Raw genomic sequence first — 20,121 nt, 5'->3', positions numbered from 1 at the left:
CAGTCCGTCTGCCCCGAGGTAACGGGGTCGCCCGTGCAGGGGCGGCGCCGTGGCCGGGTAGAGCGCGGCGATCAACAGGCGGCTCCCGGCCGGGCGCGGCGCTGGGGCGCGCGGCGGCAGCGGAGCAGCCTGGGAAGCGTAGTTCGAGGCTGCGCGTAGCGGCCGCGCGTAGGCGGACACCCCTGCCGGGTCCTCCCCTGCAGGTGTCCTCTCCTGGAATCTACGTCCTGACCCGTCATTGCTCCTCAGGCGCCGAGGACCTCAGCCTTGGGAAAAAGCTTTGCAGGCTCTTTTGAGAAGCTCGGGGCTACGGATAGGGTGGGTGGCAAAGGTTTTTCAAGCCAGTGAGGAGCAGTTGGGTGAGTGAGCATCTTTACGCGAAAGCCTTAGTTTTTACAGGCTTTACTGGGGCCTGGGGCAGGGACCCGGGAAGGAGGAGTAGCTAGGGTAGATGCCTGCAAGGAGGGCTTAAGGTAAGCCAGGTGGGGTTTAGCAAGGCTGATTTAAAGTTTTAGCGTTAGGTTGTTGGAGAGCCCATGCACGCGCAGTGGCTTTTACTAGGTATGAGACTGGAAACGCTGCCTATCGAGTCTTGGCAACCTCATCCGTAAAATAGGCTTACAGCCTGAAGACGTATTGTGAGGACTAAAACCCGTATTAGGTGCATGTACGAAAGCACCTCTGTTGGGCACTTAACACACCAATAATAAAGGTCCCTTTCTTGGAGGTTACAGGGGGGTTCCTGGGCACACTTCTCGCCTGGGAAATCCTACATATAATAATACTAAGTTAAAAATAGGTGAGCCTCATTGGGCTGGGTAGATAGGTAAGTGTTAAAACCCAACTGGCTTGTTATTGTCAGCCATTTAGCCTGTTAACTTCATCCCGGAATATACCGAAATGCCCTCTCTGCCAGGTTCCTGGGAGCTACAAAGAGAAAATACGATCTCTTGTCTCTGAAGCATGAAAGTGGGGTGGGGTGACATAGAACAAAAAAGAAATTACTAAAACAGAAGGCATAGTGGGCTATCTTCCAGAAGCTTTCTCTAATTAGATGTGCTCTCTCTCCTTTATTGAAACCTTTTTGCATATTTCTAGTGCAACTCTTGTATATAGCATTTATCTCCATGGTTAAAGTATGTTGAGTTTTGTAAGTGGCTACTATGCAGTATTTTAGATTATGTGAGATTTGCATCTTAGGAATGTGGTGAAAGGAAAATAAACCAAAGGGATGGAGCAGCATTGCCGATGTAATCTGCCTGAAATAGGCAAAGGGTGAATTGAGGTGAAACAGCATCCTGATCTAGCATGACTTGTGCAGTTATCATATGGCAACAACAACAAAAACCACAGAGGAGATTCCCTATTCGAAAGTAATAATACAACTTTGCTTTTGTGAAAATACTTTCCTACTCAATGTTCTTACTTGATTTGGGCAACAATCTGTGAGATACAAAATGAGGAGTTTCCCCTGATTTCTAAGAGGCATAGAAAGGTAATTTGACTTACTCAAGGTCATCTGGTAGGTTATTAAGCCTATATTCTCTCCTTCTACCTGCCCCCAAAGAGGTTCAGCCCTATATTTCCTTTGTACATTTCAAAATGGGCCATGCCTTCCCCAGAAGGTGAGCTGAATCAGAAAACAAAGTTAATTCTCTCAGGCTCCTCGGTGTCATACGTGTGCAGGGCCATGCTAATCTTTTCTGTATCATTCCAGTTTTAGTGTATGTGCTGCTGAAGCGAGCACTAATTCTCTAAGGTTGTTGGAACTAAAATGATAAACATTGGCAACAGGAGGTACTGACTGAGAGACCAGCGTGATTTCCACTATCAACTGTAGTAATGGACTGCCTCGTCACCAGAATGACACATGTGAGGGGCATAGCTCAGGGGTGGAGCATTTGACAGCAGAATGACATATCTGATCTGGAAAGAGTGAAATGAAATGGAGGCATGACCAAACCAGCTGAAATCATGTTCCCAAGTTTTCTTGTCATTTGTTATTCCAAATATCTATCCTATGTGACATACCTTTGACTTTTTTATGCTGTGCATTTATCATAAATTATGGCCTCTGTTAAATAAGAACAGGACTACTTACAGATCAAGCCAGCAGTTTTCCCAGAGAAAAATCGATGATAGGCATAGGCTGAAAATAATAAAGCAATTTTATTCAGATTGGAAGAAAGAGTAGCAAAGGTTCAATATAGCAATGATACTCAGTGATGTACCATCTTTCTCTTTGGGTTTCTTGTGGTTCCCCACAAGGAAAATGTCTGCGTGTGATGAAATGAACGGAGCATTACTTCAGATGAAAACTGTGACAGGAAGCAGGCGTAGAAATGGTTTCTTAAATTAAGGTCATAGTTGGCAGCCAAAACAAAGATACTAGAATTCTGTGACATTCCCAGAGCCATGTACGAGCTCCAGGAGGATGCTGACACCAAATTAAAGACAGTAAGTTGTGAAGAAGAACTTCTAATCAATCTCTGTATCATGAAGGCTAGAAACTAGTAGATGTTAATGAATGAGGCAGAAAGGTACAACAAGGACCCTTTCTATTTTTAATGTTAAAACTTAATGGAAAGATATGCTCAGTCCCAGTTTGTTTAGTTCTTTAAATCTAATATCTTTCTCTAAAAGATTTCAAGGGATAAAAGGATGTCAGCCATGCCTATCAGCTGAAACCTGTCATCATTTTTGGACCATATCTTGTAGGTTTAACTTTCAACTTGCTTTTTAGAAAATGCAAAGGTAAAATTGAAACATCTAGAGCTGGAAGGGATGTTACATATAATCTTATCTAGTTTCTTTGTGTAGGCGAGGAAGCTGATATGTTAACAGTAAATGTCACTTGACACAAAGTAAAAAATTCTGTGTGGCAGTTATAAAGAAGTATTTTCATTATTCACAGTGGAATATGTAGATGACCTCATTAGGAACATATAGCAGATACTCAACATCCATTCACCTCTCCTCCTTCTTTACAGAAGTCTGTATAGGTGTGTTTACCTATTAGGGAAGGTAATCCTATTACTGTCACAGAGGTACACTCCTAAAGTATCATGGGCAAGATCCTTTTGACTGGCCAGTAAGAGGTTAGGGGAGGACATCAACCCAGTTCTGGTATGTGAGACCTAAGGAGAGGTCTGTGAGGTCCTTCTGTAAAAGATTTTCTTGCTCTTCAACAGAGACATACAGGGAAACATGCCACCATCACCACTGGATGTTGTTGCATCTGGCTGTGTTATCTGAAAGTGGTTCCTCAGGAAGCCAGCACACTGAAGATGTCAGAGTAGAGTCAGAATGAACCTGGATATGTGATGTTGTTGTTAAGTCAGTAATCCAATTAGAACTGGTGTTGCCCCACGTCTGGATTTCTTGTTACATGAGATAATAAATATCCGTATTGATGAATCTATTTGAGATGGAATTTTCTGTTACTTTGAGCGGACACCACCTACATGTTACAGATGAGATGTAAAAGTGAGTTCTTTGAATGAACATAAGGTCTGCTTCTCAGAGTTAATAAAAGCAAACAACAACCATAGCCATAAGCAAAGGATGGGGATATTATCATGTAATGGATAGAAATATGGGTTGTAACATCAGACAGACCTGGGTTTGAACCCAAGTATTTACTGCCTGGTTGACTGTGATCAATTTTTTTTTTAACCTCTCTAAGCCTCTTTCTTTATCTCTAGACTGGGGATAATAATACATACCACACTGGGTTGTTATACAGATTAAATAGGATAATTTGTGTCAACTATGCTACAAAGGACATGGTGCTTAGTAAGCACTACAGGAATGGCAACTATGTTGATGTACTACGAATTAACTCATTTATAGTGTGCTGGCAGCAAGCATCCAGAAGTGAATCACTGTGTAATAGTGACCATGTTAAATGACATCACAGTAATACAATCAGCAAAATCCAGAATGTGGGAAACTCTACACAATAACCCACTTCTTCAATAAATTGCGAGGAAAAGAAAAGAGGGAGATTTATAGATACACAGAAACATAAAAAGACAAATAATGAAATACGATGCTTAGTACATCTTGATTTGCACTAAGCAGCTGTTCAAAACATCACATTTATGAGAGAACTGAGGGACATTAGAACATAAGATATTTGGGGTGCCTGCGTGGCTCAGTCAGTGAAGCAACTGCCTTCGGCTCAGGTCATGATCCTGCGGTTTGTGGGTTCGAGCCCCGTATCGGGCTCTGTGCTGACAGCTAGCTCAGAGCCTGGAGCCTGTCTTTGGATTCTGTGTCTCCCTGTCTCTCTGACCCTCCCCTGCTCACGCTGTCTCTCTCTCTCTCTCTCAAAAATAAGTAAAACATTAAAAATTTTAAAAACAAAGGATATTGATTATATTAAGATATTATTTAAAAAATTTTTAGATGTGATAATGGTACCATATATATATTTTTTAAAATCATTATCTTTTGGAAAGACACTACTCGATATTACTGAAAAAATACTGAATATTTGAAGAAGAAATAATATCTGGGTACTCTGAAAATAATCCAGTGTGGGAGTGGTAGTAAGGTGGAAGCATCAGGGTATAGACGAAACACGATTGGTCAGTAGTTGATAATGATTGAAGTTGGTTGATATACCCATTCTCTCTACATTTTTCAAAAACAGTTTCATTGATATATATTTAATATATCATAAATTCACCTTTTTAAAGTATACAATACAATGGTTCTTAGTACACAGAGTTAATTATCACCCAATCTAGCTTTAGAACATTTTCAAGATCCTCCCAAAAACCCCCATGCACTTTAGCTGACACTTCTTCCCCGTCCCCCCATACCGCCAGACACTGGCAACCACTAATCCATTTTGTCTTCTCTTGGTTTGCTTGTTCTGGACATTTCACATAATTGGGATATGTGGTGTCTTGTGACTGCTTATTTCACTTAGTGTAATGTTTTCATGGTTCATCCATGCTGTAACATATATTAGTACTTTATTTTTTTTATGGCCAAATAACATCCCACTCTATGGATATGCCATATTTTCTTTATTTGTCAGTTGGTGGACGTTTAGGTTGATTCCACATTTTGGATATTCCACATTTTTTATAATGTTGCTATGCATATCTCTGTATATTTTGTATATGCAGGTTTTCATTTTTCTTCGATATATATCTATGCATAGAATTTCATGTGGTAACTTTATGTGTAGCATTTTGAGGAACAGCCACACTGTTTTCCAAAGCAGCTGAACCATTTGACATTTTTACCAGTAATGTATGAGCGTTCCAATTTCTCCATATCTTTGCCATCACTTGTTAATGTCTGTCTTTTTGTTTTTATTATAGCCATTCCAGCGAATGTGAAGTGGTGTCCCATTGTGGTTTTGATGTGTAATTCCCTAATTACTAATGATAAGCATTTTTAATGTGCTTATTGGCCATTTTTATATCTCCTTTGGAGATATTTCTATTCAAATCCTTTGTCTATTTTTTTCAGGTGTACAACATAGTGATTTGACAATTTTTTACATTATGAAATGCTCACTACAAATGTAGTTATCATCTGTTGCCATACAAAGGTATTATAATATTATTGACTATATACCATATGCTGTACTTTCATCCCGTGACTTATTTATTTTATAACAAGAAGCTTGTACCTTGTAATTCCCTTTACCTGTTTCGTCTATCCCTCCACACCTCTCCTTTCTGGCAAACATCAGTTTGTGTTCTGAATTTAGAAGTTTGTTTCTGTTTGTTTTGTTTTTATGTTTTCAATTCCACATAAAAGTGAAATCATATGTGGTTCTCTTTCTCTGTCTGACTTATTTCACTTGCCATACTCCTCTCTAGGTCTATCCATGTTATCGTGAACGGCAAGATTTCATTCTTTTTTATGGCTGAGTAATATTCCATTGTGTATATATACCACATCTCCGTGATCCATTCAGTATTGATGGATACCTAGGTTGCTTCCATATCTTGACTCTTGTAAATAATGCTGTAGTAAACAAAGGGGTGAATATTCTTTTTGAACCAGTATTTTTGTTTCCTTTGAGTAAATACCTAGTAGTGGAATTACTGGATTGTGTGGTATCTCTAATTTTAATTTTTTGAGGAACCTCCATATACTCTTTTCCGTAGAGGCTGCACCAACTTATATTCCCTCCAATAGTTCAGAAGTTTTCCCTTTTCTCCACATCCTTGCCAACGCTTGTTATTTCTTGTCTTTTTGATACTAGCCATTCTATTCCATTCTATTTCTGTTGGTCATCTGTATGTCTTCTTTAGAAAAATGTCTCTTCAGGTCTTCTGCCCATTTTTAAACTGGATTATTTGTTTTTTTGGTGTTGAGTTGTATAATTTCTTTATATTCTCTGGATACTAGCTTCTTGGATATAACATTTACACATATCTTCTCCCATTTGGTAAGTTGTGTTTTCATTTTGCTGATGGTTTGCTGTGCAAAAGCTTTTTAGTATGATGTAGTCTCATTTGTTTATTGTTGCTTTTGTTTCCCTTGCCTAAGGAGACAGATCCAGAAAAATACTGCTCAGGCTAATGTCTAAGAGTTTATTGTCTATTTTTCTTATGGTTTCAGTCTCAAATTTAGGTCTTTAATCCATTTTAGGTTTGAGTATGATATAAGAAAGTGACCCAGTTTCATTCATTTGCATGTAGCTAGCTGTCCAGTTTTCCCAACCCCATTTATTGAAAAGATTGTTTTTTTCCCCAATTGCACATTCTTGCCTCCTTTGTCCTAGACTAGTTGGCCTTATAAATATGGGTTTATTTCTGGGCTTTCTATTCTATTACATGGCTCGATGTGTCTATTTTTGTGCCAAAACTGCACTGCTTTGGTTACAATAGCTTTGTATGTAGTTTGAAATCTGGGATTTAGATACCTCCAGCTTTGCCTTTCTCAAGATTGCTTTGGCTATTGGGGGGTCTTTTGTGGTTCCATACAAATGTCAGGATTCTTTGTTCTAGTTCTGTGCAAAATACTATTAAAATTTTGATAGAGATTACATCAAATCTGTAGATTGCTTTGGGCAGTATAAACATTTTAACAATATTAATTCTTCCAATCCATGAACATAACATATCTTTCTATTTATTTGTGCCATCTTCAGCTTCTTCCATCAATGTGTTATAGTTTTCAGAGTACAGGTCTTTCACCTTCATGATGAAATTTATTCCTAGGTATTTTATTCTTTTTGATGCAATTGTAAATGGGATTATTTTCTTAATGTTTCTTTTTAATTGGGTTATCTTTTTATTGTTGATCTGTAAAAGTTTTTTTTTATATGTTCTGGTTATATATCCTTTATCAGACATGTGATTTGTATATATTTTCTCCCATTCTGTGGGTTATTTTTTTCACTTTCTTTTTTTTTAATGTTTTATTTATTTTTGAGGGAGAGAGAGAGAGAGTGTGTGTGTATGAGCAGGGGAGGGTCAGAGAGAGAGGGAGACACAGAATCCTAAGACAGGCTCCAAGCTCTGAGCTGTTAGCACAGAGCCTGATGCAGGGCTCAAACCTACGAACTGCAAGATCATGACCTGAGCTGAAGCCGGACACTCAACTGACTGAGCCACCCAGGTGTCCCTTTTTTCACTTTCTTGATGGTATCCTTTCATAAGCACTCTTTATCAATTTGAGGTTTCTGCCTATTACTACTCTGTTTGATAGTTTTATTATGAAAGGGTGTTGATTTCATCAAAAATTTTTCCGTATCCATAAAGATGATCATATCGGGTTTTTTCCTTTATTTTATTAATATGGTATATTACACTGATTTTTCAGATGTTCAGTTAACTATTCTTTCCTAGGTTAAATCCCATCATGCCGTGGTGTATTATTCTCTTGACATGCTGATGGATTTGATTTGCTAATATTTTGTGGAGAATTTTTACCTCCATATTTATGAGAAAGTTTGTTTTTCCTTTGATGTCTTTAACTAGTTTTGGTATCAGAGTAATATTGGCCTTATAGAATGAGTTAGGAGGTGTTACCTCTTATTTTTTTGAAGTATTTGTGAATAATTGGTACTAATTCTTTAAATATTAAGTAGAATTAACTCATAAAGCTTTTGGGCCTTGGCTTTTCTCTGTTGGAAATTTCAAAATTACTAATATAGTCAGAATATGTAGAGACACCTGCATGGTTCAGTTGGTTGGGGGTCTGGCTTTTGATTTTGGCTCAGGTCATCGTCTCATGGTTGTGGGTTCAAGCCCTGCTCCATGCTGAGAGTGTGGAACCTTTCTCTCCCTCTTTCTCTGCCCCTCTTTTGCTTGTGTGTGTGTGTGCTCTCTCTCTCTCAAAATAAAGAAACTTTAAAAAAAAAAAGAATATGTATATCTTCTTGAATCAGTTTCATTAGTTTATATCTTCCTCGGAATATATCCATTTCATCTAAGCTATCTAGTTTATTGTCATATATTTCTTCGTAGTATTTATTATCTTTTTTATTTCTGTAAGGTCAATGGTGATGTCTCCAATTATACTCCTAATTTTTGTATGTGAGTCTTTTCTCTTTTTCTCTTGGTCAGTCTAGCTAAAGGTTTGTCGATTTTGTTGATCTTTTCAAAGAGCCAACTTTTTTTCATTTTCTCTATTGTTTTTCTAGTCTCCACTTAATTGATTTATACTATAGTCTTTATTAGTTTTATCATGGCCTAGATGGTTTCACTATGAATTCCACCAAGCATTTGAGAAAGAAATGATACCAATTCTCTGTAACGTCTTCCAGAAAATGGTAGCACAGAGAATACTTCCTAACTCATTCTGTTAGGTGAGCATTATCCTAATAACAAAACCAAAGACATTACAAGAAAGGAAAATTACAGACCAATATCTTTCATAAAAACAAATATAAAAGTCCTCAACAAAATATTAACAGATTGACTCTAAAAAATATATAAGAAGAATTATCCACTATGACCAAGTGGATTTATTCCAGGTATGCAAGTCTGGTTCAACATTCAAAAAAACTAATGTAATCCATTAAATCAACAGGCTAAATAAAAACAATCATATAATCATATCAATAGATACAGAAAAAGCATTTGACAAAATCCAACATTCATTCATGATAAAAAGCTCCCAGAAAACCAGAAATAGAGGGGAACTTCCTTAATATGATAAACAATGGCTAAAAAAAAGAAAATACAGATCACATGATACTTAATGATGAGAAATGAGATACTTTTCCCCTAAGATCAGAAGCTAGGCAAGGTTGTCTCTTCTTGACATTTCTTTCCTTCCTTCCTCTTTCTTTCTTTCTTCCTTTCTCTTTCTTTCCTTCCTCCCTCTCTCATTCCCTCCTTCTTTCTCTCTCTCTCTCTCTCTTTCTTTCTTAATGTTTATTTATTTTTGTGAGAGAGAGAGAGACAGAGTGTGAGTGGAGGAGGGGCAGAGAGAGAGGGAAACACAGAATCTGAAGCAGGCTCCAGGCTCTAAGCTGTTAGCCCTGACTCAGGGCTCAAACTCAAGAACTTCAAGATCATGACCTGAGCCAAAGTTGAATGCTCAACCAACTCAGTCACCGAGGTGCCCTTACTCTTGCCATTTCTATTTCACATTGACTAGAAGTCCTAGGTAATGCGGTAAGACAAGAAGTGTTGGAGGAAAGGTATATACAGATTGGGAAGGAAAAAGTAAAACTGTCTTTGTTTATAGATGCATAATTTTCTATGTAGAAAATTCTAAAGAATCATTGAAAAACAAACAAATTAACCCTGGATCTAAGTGATTATAACAAGGTTGTAGATACAAGGTCAGTATACAGAAATCAATTGCTTTCCTATAATTGGAAGTTGATATAAAAAATGCAACACCATTTACATTATTACCCTCCTCCCTGCAAAAAGGCAAAGAAAGAAAAAAATACTTATTTTTCTTTCTTTCCTTCCTCCTTCCCTCCTTCCCTCCCTCCTTCTTTCTTTTTTATAATATCTATATGAGAAGGAACAACAAAACTGATAAAAGAAATTTAAAAAGATCTAAATAAATGGAGAGATATTTCATATTCATGGATAAGAAAACTCAATAGTCAGGATGTCCATTCTTCTGTTTGACCTATAGATTTAATGCAATCCCAAACAAAATCCCAGCAAATTATTTTGTGGATGTCAACAAACTGATTCCAAAATTTATATGAAAAAGGGTGCCTGGGTGGCTCAGTTGGTTAAGCATCTGACTCTTGATTTTGGGTCAGGTCATGATCTCATGGTTCGTGATTCTGTCTCTCCCTCTCTCTTTGCCCCTCTCTCCTGCTCAAAATAAATAAATAAACTTAAAAAAATTGATCCAAAACTTATATGGAAAGATAGAAGATCCAGAATAGCCAATACAATACTGAAGGAGAACAAAGTCAAAGGACTTAACACTACCCATCTTCGAGAATTACTATAAAACAACTGTAATCAAGACAATGTGGTATTGTGAAAGACAAATAGATCAATGGAACAGAACAGAGACCCCAGAAATAGACTGATGAAGCAAAGGAAATTTAATGAAGAAAGGATAGTCTTTTCAACAAATGATGCTGGAACTATTGGATACTCAACTGAACACCCAAAAGTGTTCAGACTCTTTGCTGTTCACAGCAATTAACTCATTAGAGCAGAGACCTAAATACAAAACACAAAACTATAAAACTCCTAGAAGATAACACAGGAGAAAATCTAGATGACTTTGAAATTGGCAAGGACTTTTTAGACACAACACTAACAGCAGATTTATGGAAAAAATGGACAACTTGCACTTGATTAAAGTCGAAAACTTCTGCTCTGAGAAGAACACTGTCAAAAGAATGAAAAGGCAAGCAACAGACTGAGGAAAAAGTATTTGTTGGCAAGCATTTGGGGAAGTTGGAGCCCTCACACGTTACCAGTGGGAATGTAAAATGGTACAAGGGCTATGGAAAACAGTTTGGCAGTTCCTCAAATAGCTAAACATAGAATTACCATATGACCCAGCAATTCCACTCCGCGTATCTGTCCAAAGAAACTGAAACCAAGGACTTGAACAGATACTTATATATCAATGTTCATTGCAGCATTATTTATAATAGTCATAAGTTGGAAACAGCTCAAGTATTCATCAACAGATAAATAGGAAAACAAAATGTGATATATCCATACAATGTGATATATCCACACAATGGAATATTTTTTCAACAATTAAAAGCAATGAACTTATTTTTTAAAACATTTTTATTACTGAAGTGTAGTTGACAATGTTATGTTAGTTTTAGGTATACAATATAGAGATTCAACAATTCTGTACTCAATGTTCACCATGAGAAGTGTAGTTACCATCTGTCACCATACAACCTAATACATTATTAGCTATATTTCCTATATTTTGGTTTTCATCTCTGTGACTTGCTTACTTTAGAGTTGGAAATTTGTACCTACTAATCCCCTTTACGTATTTCATCCATCCCCCATGCCCACCTTTCTAGTAATCATCAGTTTGTTCTCTGTATTTATGAGTTTGTTTCTTTTCTTTTTTACGATTCCACATATAAGGGAAATTATATGGTATGTCTTTCTTAGTCTGACTTATTTGCTTATAATACCCTCTAGGTTCATCAGAATGAAGTTCAGATACATGCTAAATATGGATGAATCTGCAGGACATTATGGTAAATAAAATAAGCCAGATACAAAGGGACAAATATTCTAAGTTTCTACTTATATGAAATATCTAGAATAGGCAAATTCATAGAGACAGAAAGTAGATTAGAGGTGACTGGGGACTGGGAAAGGCAAAAATGGGGTGTTATTGCTTAGCTGTTATAGTTTCTGTTTGAAGAAAAGACTTTGGAAATAGTGGTGATGATTGTACAATACTGTGAATATAATTAATGCTACCAGATTATATACTTAAAAATGGTTAAAGTGGGAACACCTGGCTGCCTCACTTAATAGAGCACATGACTCTTGATCTCAGGGTGATGAGTTCAATTCCCACACTGGGTGTAGAGCTTGTTTAAAAAACTAAAATCTTTTCATCAAAACCACAATGAGATACCACTTCACACCTGTCAGAACGGCTAACATCAACAAGTCAGGCAACAACAGATGTTGGCGAGGACGTGGAGAAAGAGGATCTCTTTTGCACTGCTGGTGGGAATGCAAACTGGTGCAGCCACTCTGGAAAATGGTAAGGAGGTTCCTCAAAAAATTAAAAATAGAACTACCCTACGACCCAGCAATTGCAGTACTAGGTATTTATCCAAAGGATATAGGTATGCTGTTTCAAGGGGGCACATGCATCCCAGTGTTTATAGCAGCACTATCAACAATAGCTAAAGTATGGAGAGAGCCCAAATGTCCATTGACGGACGAATGGATAAAGAAGATGTGGTATACATATACAATGGAGTATTACTCAGCAATCAAAAAGAATGAAATCTTGCCATTTGCAACTAAATGGATGGAACTAGAGGGTATTATGCTAAGCGAAATTAGAGGAAAAACGAATATCATATGACTTCACTCATATGAAGACTTTAAGACACAGAATGGATGAACATAAGGGAAGGGAAGCAAAGATGGTATGGACATAGGGAGGGGGACAAAACATAAGAGACTTTTAAGTATGGAGAACAAATAGAGGGCTACTGGAGAGGTTGTGGGAGGGGGAATGGGCTAAATGGGTAAGGGGCATTAAGGAATCTACTCCAGAAATTGTTGCACTATATGCTAACTTGGATATAAATTAAAAACATAAAAATAATTAAGTAAATAAAATTTTTAAAAATGGTAAAGTAGCTAATTTTAGTGGCTTCTGGTGGCTCAGTCAGTTAAGCATCTGACTTTGGCTCAGGTCATGATCTCGTGGTCCATGAGTTTAGGCCCCACCTCAGGCTCTGTGTTGTCATGGCAGCTCAGAGCCTGGAACCTGCTTCAGATTCTGTGTCTCCCTCTCTCTCTGATCCTCCCCTGCTTGCACTCTGTTTCTCTATCTCTCAAAAAATAAATAAACATCAAAAAATATTTTAAGTAATTTTGTTATATATATTTTACCACAACTACTACAAAAAAAAACTAATGTTATATGAATATGCAAAAAACCATTGAATCGTATACTTTAAATGGATGAATTGTATGGCATGTTTGTACAAAAAAGCTGTTCAACTATGCAATTATATAAGTACAGACCAATTTACTCATCTATTCTGCTCTTGATGAGTAATTGATTGTTTCCTGTTTTTTGTTATTCTGAACAGTGCTGCAATGGACATGCTCATGTTTCCTCGTGTATAAGTGCAAGGCTTTCGACAGGGCATATGGTTTCTAGTACTGGAATTTCTGGTTTGCAGAAATGAACATGTACAGTTCTGCAAGATAATGGTAGAGTGCTTTTCAAAGTGATTGTACCAAATGTACTTGTCTTAGCACTGCATACAATTCCTGCCTTCACCAATACCTCGTCTTGCCAAACTTTTGCCAATCTGGTGAACATAAAATAGTTGCTCTTTGTGGCCTTAAGGTGAATTTTTCTGATTATTAATGAGGTTGAGCATTTTTCATATGTTTATTTGCTACTAGAGTTTTTTCTTCCATAAGATTCTAGTTACACTGTTGGGTTACTTGTTTTTTTCTTTTTGTTATGTAGAAGTTAGCTTTTCAAATATCCTAGATGTTAACCTTTGGTTAGTTGTATGTTACAAATAAAACATTCTTTGTTATCAGTATTTATGCAGTTTCTAAATTTAGATAGCCAAGTTCAAATAATGAAGAATACCTAGATTTTCAGAATCTATTTGGCTCCTGATTTTCATATAAAAGTTAGCTAGGGCTTGGGGCACCAGGATGGCTCAGTTGGTTGAGTGTCCACCTTGAACTCAAGTCATGATCTTGCATCAGGCTCACTGCTGTCAGCCCAGAACCTGCTTCAGATCCTCTGTCCTGCTCTCTCTCTGCCCAGCCCCCTGCCCCAAATAAATAAAAACAATTAAAAATTTAAAAGGTAACGAGGGTTTGAATACTAGAGTACAATTCAAAGATTTTATTCAAATGTTTTTGTTTCCTGGGACACCTGTATCTTCTCGTTTCTAATTTAATTTTTCTTTAAGGTATCTTTATATTAGCAGAAGTTCTTATTTTATTTTATTTTTTAATGTTTATTATTGATAGACAGAGAGAGACAGAACATGAGCATGGGAGGGGCAGAGAGAAAGAGAGACCCAGAATCTGAAGCAGGCTCCAGGCTCTGAGCTGTGAGCATTGAGTGCGATGCGGGGCTCAAACTCACAAACAGCAAGATCATGACCTGAGCCGAAGTCAGATGCATAACTGACTGAGCCACCCAGGTGCCCCAGAAGTTCTTAATTTTAATGTTCTCATGCTTACCAATCTTTTATGAATAATGCTTTTTTTGTCTTAATAAAGAAGTATTTTCTGTTTTTTTAAATATTTATTCATGTTTGAAAGGCAGAAACAGTGTGAACGGGGGAAGGACAGAGACAGAGGGAGACACAGAATCTGAAGCAGGTTCCAGGCTCTGAGCTGTCGGCACAGAGCCCGACGCGGGGCTTGAACTCATGAACCGTGAGATGATGACCTGAGCTAAGTCGACATTTAACCGACTGAGCCACCACCCAGGCTCCCCAAGAAGTATTTTCTTATCCTGAGATCATAAGAATATTTTCTATATATTCTTCTAATGGTTTTAAAAGTTTTATCTTTCATATTGAAGTCTGTAATCCATCTTGAGTTAAATTTTATGTGTGGTAGGTAGTAGAGATCTAGCATGTGGATGACCAATTGTCCTGAAATCATATATTTCATAGACCATTCCCCAGTGATCTATAGTACCAACTGTGTCATAAATGGGGTTTTCATACATTTATGATTCTATTTCTGGATGCACTATTAGTATCCATTCATCTCCCAGCATGAATAACATCCTGCTGTAAATACCAGTTCATATTAATTCTTGATATCTGGTAAGGCAGTTTTCCTTTCCTTATTCTTCAGAAGTATCTTGACCATTTGTGGGTCTTTGCTCTTCCCTATCAACTTTAGAATTAGCTTTTCATGTTTCTTGCAAACCTATATTGGGATATTAATTGCTGCTGCACAAAAGATCATATCAATTTGTAGAGTATTGACTTTTTTAATGATTTTGAGTCTTCCTGTCTATAAACATAGCATAAGTTTTTTTTAAGTCTTCTTTAATGTATTTTAATAAATTTACTGTATAAAGGTCTAACTCATCCTTTCTTAGATTTATTCCTTTGTTTTATCTATACTGTCATTTAATCTATTGATGTTTTTATATTAAGGCACCCTTGGATTTCTGGGATAAAGTCATCTTGTTCATGATGGTTTATCTTTTGTAAGCATTGCTAGATTTGGCTTCACAATACCTTAAGATTCTTCCATCCATGTTTCTAAGTGGGATGCCTTCTCAGATGGTTTGTGTCATGGCTGTATCATTAGATTGGGTGTGTAATTATACACTGATCTGAGTTGGGCATTGTTCCTGCTACTTTTGTCTCTGAAAGAGTTTATATAAGATTGGATTGGTGTTTTCCTTGGAAGGTTGATATAATCTTTCAACAAAATCTTTTGTAGCAAGATATTTTTTTGGATTTTTTTTGGTAACAAGATTTTTAACTCTTGTTAAAAACTAGAAATACTGATCCAGTTTCATTAATGGTTATAAGAACTTTTCAGACTTTTTATGTTTTCATATTTTAGGCAAGTTGTTTCTGGTTCTAGCTTTCAAATCCCTCCTTTGATATATAAAGCTGTCCCTTTTTTAAATTGCCAGCTTAGTTATGAATTTCATTTGAAAAATTAATCTAAATTGAAAATATTTATGTAGTAGGAGGACTTCATACTAGTTGAGAGCTTCCAGCTTGCCAGAACCAGAACGCCAGATAGGTGCTTCTGCAGCTTTACTAGATATTGTCATGTAGCTTTTAAGAGTAGTTGCACCAATTTATATTGCCAACACTCTGAGATTTTCTTTTACTTGACAATCTCACGAGTATTTACAATTGTCCAGTTCTTTAATTTTTGCTAATCTCATGCCTATGAAATTGTAGTTTTAAATTGAATTTCTTGGGGCACCTGGGTGGCTCAGTTGGTTAAGCATTTGACTTCGGCTGAGGTCATGATCTTATGGTTTGTGGGTTCGAGCCCCACATAGGGCTCTGTGCTGACAGCTAGCTCAGAGCCTAGCCTGTCTTCAAATTCTGTGTCTCCCTCTCATTTTGGCCCTTCCCTGCTCACGCTGTCTCTGTCTCTCAAAAATAAATAAAAAACATAAAAAAAATAAATTTAATTTCTCTGCTTAGTGGTAGCATTGAGCATCTTTCCCTAGGTTTGTTGGCCATTTGAGTTTTATCTCCTGAAAGTTTTTGATCATTTTTTTAGTGTTTGCATTTTTATAACTCATAGTCACTTTAATAATATCCTAGATAATAATAATTTGTCAGTTATATGTATTCAAATATATTTTTCCTTTTTATCCCTATCTATTCAATTTTTAAGGTACCTTTCAAGGCAGAGAAAATTTTAATGTTGATATATAGAATTTACCGACCTTTTTTTTCTTTGTGGTTTATAATTTGGTATCTTGCTTAAAAAGATCTTTTGCTATCTCAAGGTTATAAAGATATTGTTCTAAAAATGTTAAAGTTTGTTTTTCCCAATTAGATCTTCAATCTGTAACTGATTTTGATAGTTGGTATAAAAGAGATCTAACTTGATGTTTTTCCCACAGGATCATTGTGCCAACAGCATTTATTGTCATAGATTAATCTCTCTGATATGGATGGGCCTGTTCTGGGGCTTTCTTTGTTGTCCCCTTGTTATATTCGTCTATTCTGGCAGCACTACTGCAGCGTTGCAGTTCTCATGGCTGCATCGTATGTCTTGATGGCTGTGAAGGTTAAGTCCCTCCTCCTCAGTTCTTCAGAAACGTCTTCTCTTCTTAGCTCTTATCTTCCATATGAATTTTAAGATAAACCTGTCATGCCCTTTGAAGAATCTTATAGAGATTTTGGTTGGAATTTCCATGAGTTTTAGTTTGGGAAGGAAATGATATTTTCATTATTTTGCATCTTCCCATCCATAAACATGGTAAATCTCTGCTTTTATTTGCACCTTCCTTTGTATCTTTCAGTAGAATTTTATAGTTTTTCCATGTAAGCAGGCTCTCTTTTTCCTAATTTTAGTCCTAAATATTTAAGGTCATCTTTTCCACAATTATATTTTCTGATTGGTTGATATTTGCATATTGATCTTCTGTCTTATAACTTTGAAGTTTGAATACTTCCAATGTAGACACTACTTGTATTGCCTGTAAACATTTTAGTGTTGTCTATTATCAATAGTTTCTTTCTTTTCAGTCTTCCTTTCCCTTTCTCCTTCTTTTTCTTACTGCACTGGCTAGGGATTCCCGAACAAAATTAAATAGAAGCAGTAATAGAAGGCTTCCTTTCTTATTCTTGACCTCAAAGGAAATGCTTCTAATGCTTCACCATTAATTGTGAAGTTTGCTCTGTGTTGTAGGTAGATACATGTAACACCAGTATTGAAATTTTGATTGAAGGAAGAGAAATAAATATACAGAAAATTCATTCTGAGCCAAAAATTTTAGATATTAGCTTTTATTATTTGGATTATGCATAAATCACCAGAAAACTTTAAAAAGATTGAATATTTGGAAACAGTCCTAATATCTATGGAAAAAAAACTCACAAAGAACTCTAACTATAAAATGTCAAATAAGTATTAATTCAAGCTGATTTATTCCTGAAATCTACAGGAAACTCTAGTGAAAATCACAAAAAGAAATCATGGAAAAATTCTGAGAATTGTATAGGACTTACTTCAGAGCATTTTATGACTGATTTGGTAGTGTTTTATGACCCAGGATTTTTTAGGGCTGGAGAAATTGAAAATAACTAGGGAGAGTTTAAAAATTTGCCGTTATGAGAGAGAAGTGGGATGGTTTTTGAATCTATTTTTGAGAGCATTTTTTTGTTGTTGTTGTTTATTTGCACTTTTACAGAAGCCACGGTCATTTTGTGAAGTAATTAAGAGATCATCATTTAGCTTTTTCCCTGCTTGGCTCATTTTCTTCCCCTTATTTTAGGTACATACTATTCTATCCTTTGGTAATCTCTGACATGTCAAAGTAATCTTCCTGGTTCCTTATGTAGGCCTATCTTTTATCTCTTTAATTTAGCTTTTCCTAAACTGCTGAATTTCTGAGAAAGAGGGGTTCCATTGTCAAACGAGTTTGGAAAATACAGTGGTAAGCCAAGCCCAATAGCTTACTTTACCACTCGAGGCCTTCTAGAGCCTGTAGCATTCCAATGTGCATTGTGAATCTCCAAAAGGGAAATACAGCTTGTAGTATCTCTCCAGTTAACCAATGAACTCTTTCCAAAGTATACCTAATGACACCTCATATAACCCAGTTCATTAATCTTCAAATAAAAACATCCAGTGCTTGAGGCACCTGGGTGTCTCATTCGGTTAAGCATCTGACTTCCGCTTAGGTCATGTTCTCATAGTTCTTGACTTCGAGCTCCCCATCAGGCTCTATGCTGACGGATCAAATTCTGTGTCTTCCTCTCTCTTTGCCCATCCCCCATTCACACTCTGTCTCCCTCAAAAATAAACATTAAAAAAAGTCCCTTCCAGTGCTTGTAAACTTTTCCTTAGTGGAAGACACATTATATGCTCTCTCACTACTAGATTGTAAATTCTTTGAGGACAAATTTTTTCTAGAAGTATTATCTGATCTCATTATATATTGAAACTCTGCTCTCCTACCTCTCTTATAGTCCCGGGAATGGGCACACTGGACACCACTCAAAAGTTTATGTATGGCACAATCTTGCTAAAAAATCCAGTTTAGCTTTCAGGATCTTTTTATTACACCTCATTTTAACTACCTGTGATGCTTTATTCCAGGCTCTAAGATGGGCACTGCTGGTGCTATGAAGATGAGTAAGATGTAGTTACACCTCACTGGAGCATGTGTAAAGGAGATAAATACATGACACAAAACACAAGTTAAATGCTACACAAGAGGTACAGACTCCCTTGAGATTCAATGGAGAAACAATAACAATTCAACAGGGGAGTGAGACACATGGGAAGAATCAGAAAAGATTTCTTGGAGGATGTATCATTTGGGATGGGCCTTAAATTTTTTAAAAAATATAGACAGTATTAGAAGAGTGGCATTACAGGTGGGGCGTATAGCATATGGAAACAGGAAGGTAGGAAAGAGGGGCAAGTTCAAGTGGCTCTGTCTGGCAGGATATATATAGGATAAGTTGTAGATGGGATATGGCCAAAGCATAGATAATAAAAATGGAAGCAATACTTTGGGTGCCAGTGTGGGTTATGTTAATGCGGTTGTCCACAGGGAGCCATTGAAGAATTTTTGAGGGGGAGGGAGATATTAGGACCACTTTGCTCCTCTCCTCTTCTTTGTGGTGTCTCCTAAGCTCTAGTTCCCTTGCCTCTAATCAGCTCAGCAACATGGAGAAACGTCAGCCAATGAATTAAACTTCCTGTTTTCTTACCTGCAAATAGGGTACCTCCTCTTGTAGAGCTATCCAGAGTACAACGGAAATCGTGGCATCAGACTCTAATTAAATGCATACCCGCTCTATGTAGAATACTGTCAGAAGCCATAATATTGAGGAAAGAGTGTTCAGATGAAGAATACAGATAAGAGGTCATTGGTGGGTTTAATGATAATAGTTTGGGGAGTTATGATTTCAGCCTATTAAGGAGGAAACTGCTAAGAAAAAACACGGGTGCAGTAGTATATTTTAAGTAGTGAGCCATAAGAATGGATGCAGCTAGTGAGCCAGGAGAACTGACTATAACTAGTCACTTGTTCCAGGAACCTCAGGGCTAAAATTGGCACAAGTGCGCAGGGAAGAAACCCAAATAACTGGAGGGTTAGTTTGTAGTCACCCACCTGGTGCAAAGTTGAAGGGTCTATCCCTTCTGGTGTAATGTCGAAAGGCCTGGGCCCTCCAAGCTATGGAGATGGGCCTGGAGAAACTGTGTCTCTAATGGCCTTAATGCTTTCTGTGACGTGCACTTTGAGGTCATCAGGGTAGAC

At 37.0% G+C, this 20,121-nt stretch overlaps 2 protein-coding genes and 1 non-coding gene across 6 annotated transcripts in view; 1 reads left to right on the top strand and 2 right to left on the bottom strand.

The window, feature by feature from the left end:
- Positions 1–20,061, bottom strand: part of TMOD2 (tropomodulin 2) — a 71,689-nt gene extending 51,628 nt beyond the window's left edge. For 3 of the 4 annotated variants that reach the window (XM_029950592.1, XM_029950589.1, XM_029950593.1), the window contains exons 1-2: positions 19,975–20,061; positions 2,102–2,149 (exon numbers count right to left, since the gene is read on the bottom strand). The gene's annotated coding sequence lies outside the window, so the exon portion shown is untranslated. The remainder of the gene's footprint in view (positions 1–2,101; positions 2,150–19,974) is intronic. The other variant, XM_029950591.1, reaches the window with a different exon arrangement.
- The window catches only part of LYSMD2 (LysM domain containing 2), a 36,295-nt gene continuing 16,374 nt past the window's right edge, over positions 201–20,121 (top strand). Inside the window, exon 1 of the mRNA XM_029950594.1 lies at positions 201–359. The gene's annotated coding sequence lies outside the window, so the exon portion shown is untranslated. The remainder of the gene's footprint in view (positions 360–20,121) is intronic.
- LOC115303117 lies at positions 1,640–1,747 on the bottom strand. Its single transcript, XR_003913832.1, has one exon. It is a non-coding gene; the product is annotated as a U6 spliceosomal RNA (small nuclear RNA).

Source organism: Suricata suricatta, chromosome 9 (assembly GCF_006229205.1).
Source record: "Suricata suricatta isolate VVHF042 chromosome 9, meerkat_22Aug2017_6uvM2_HiC, whole genome shotgun sequence".
Taxonomy (NCBI): Eukaryota; Metazoa; Chordata; class Mammalia; order Carnivora; family Herpestidae; genus Suricata; species Suricata suricatta.
The sequence above is the reverse complement of the archived record's forward strand: the minus strand, read 5'-3'. Positions and strand labels throughout refer to the sequence as shown.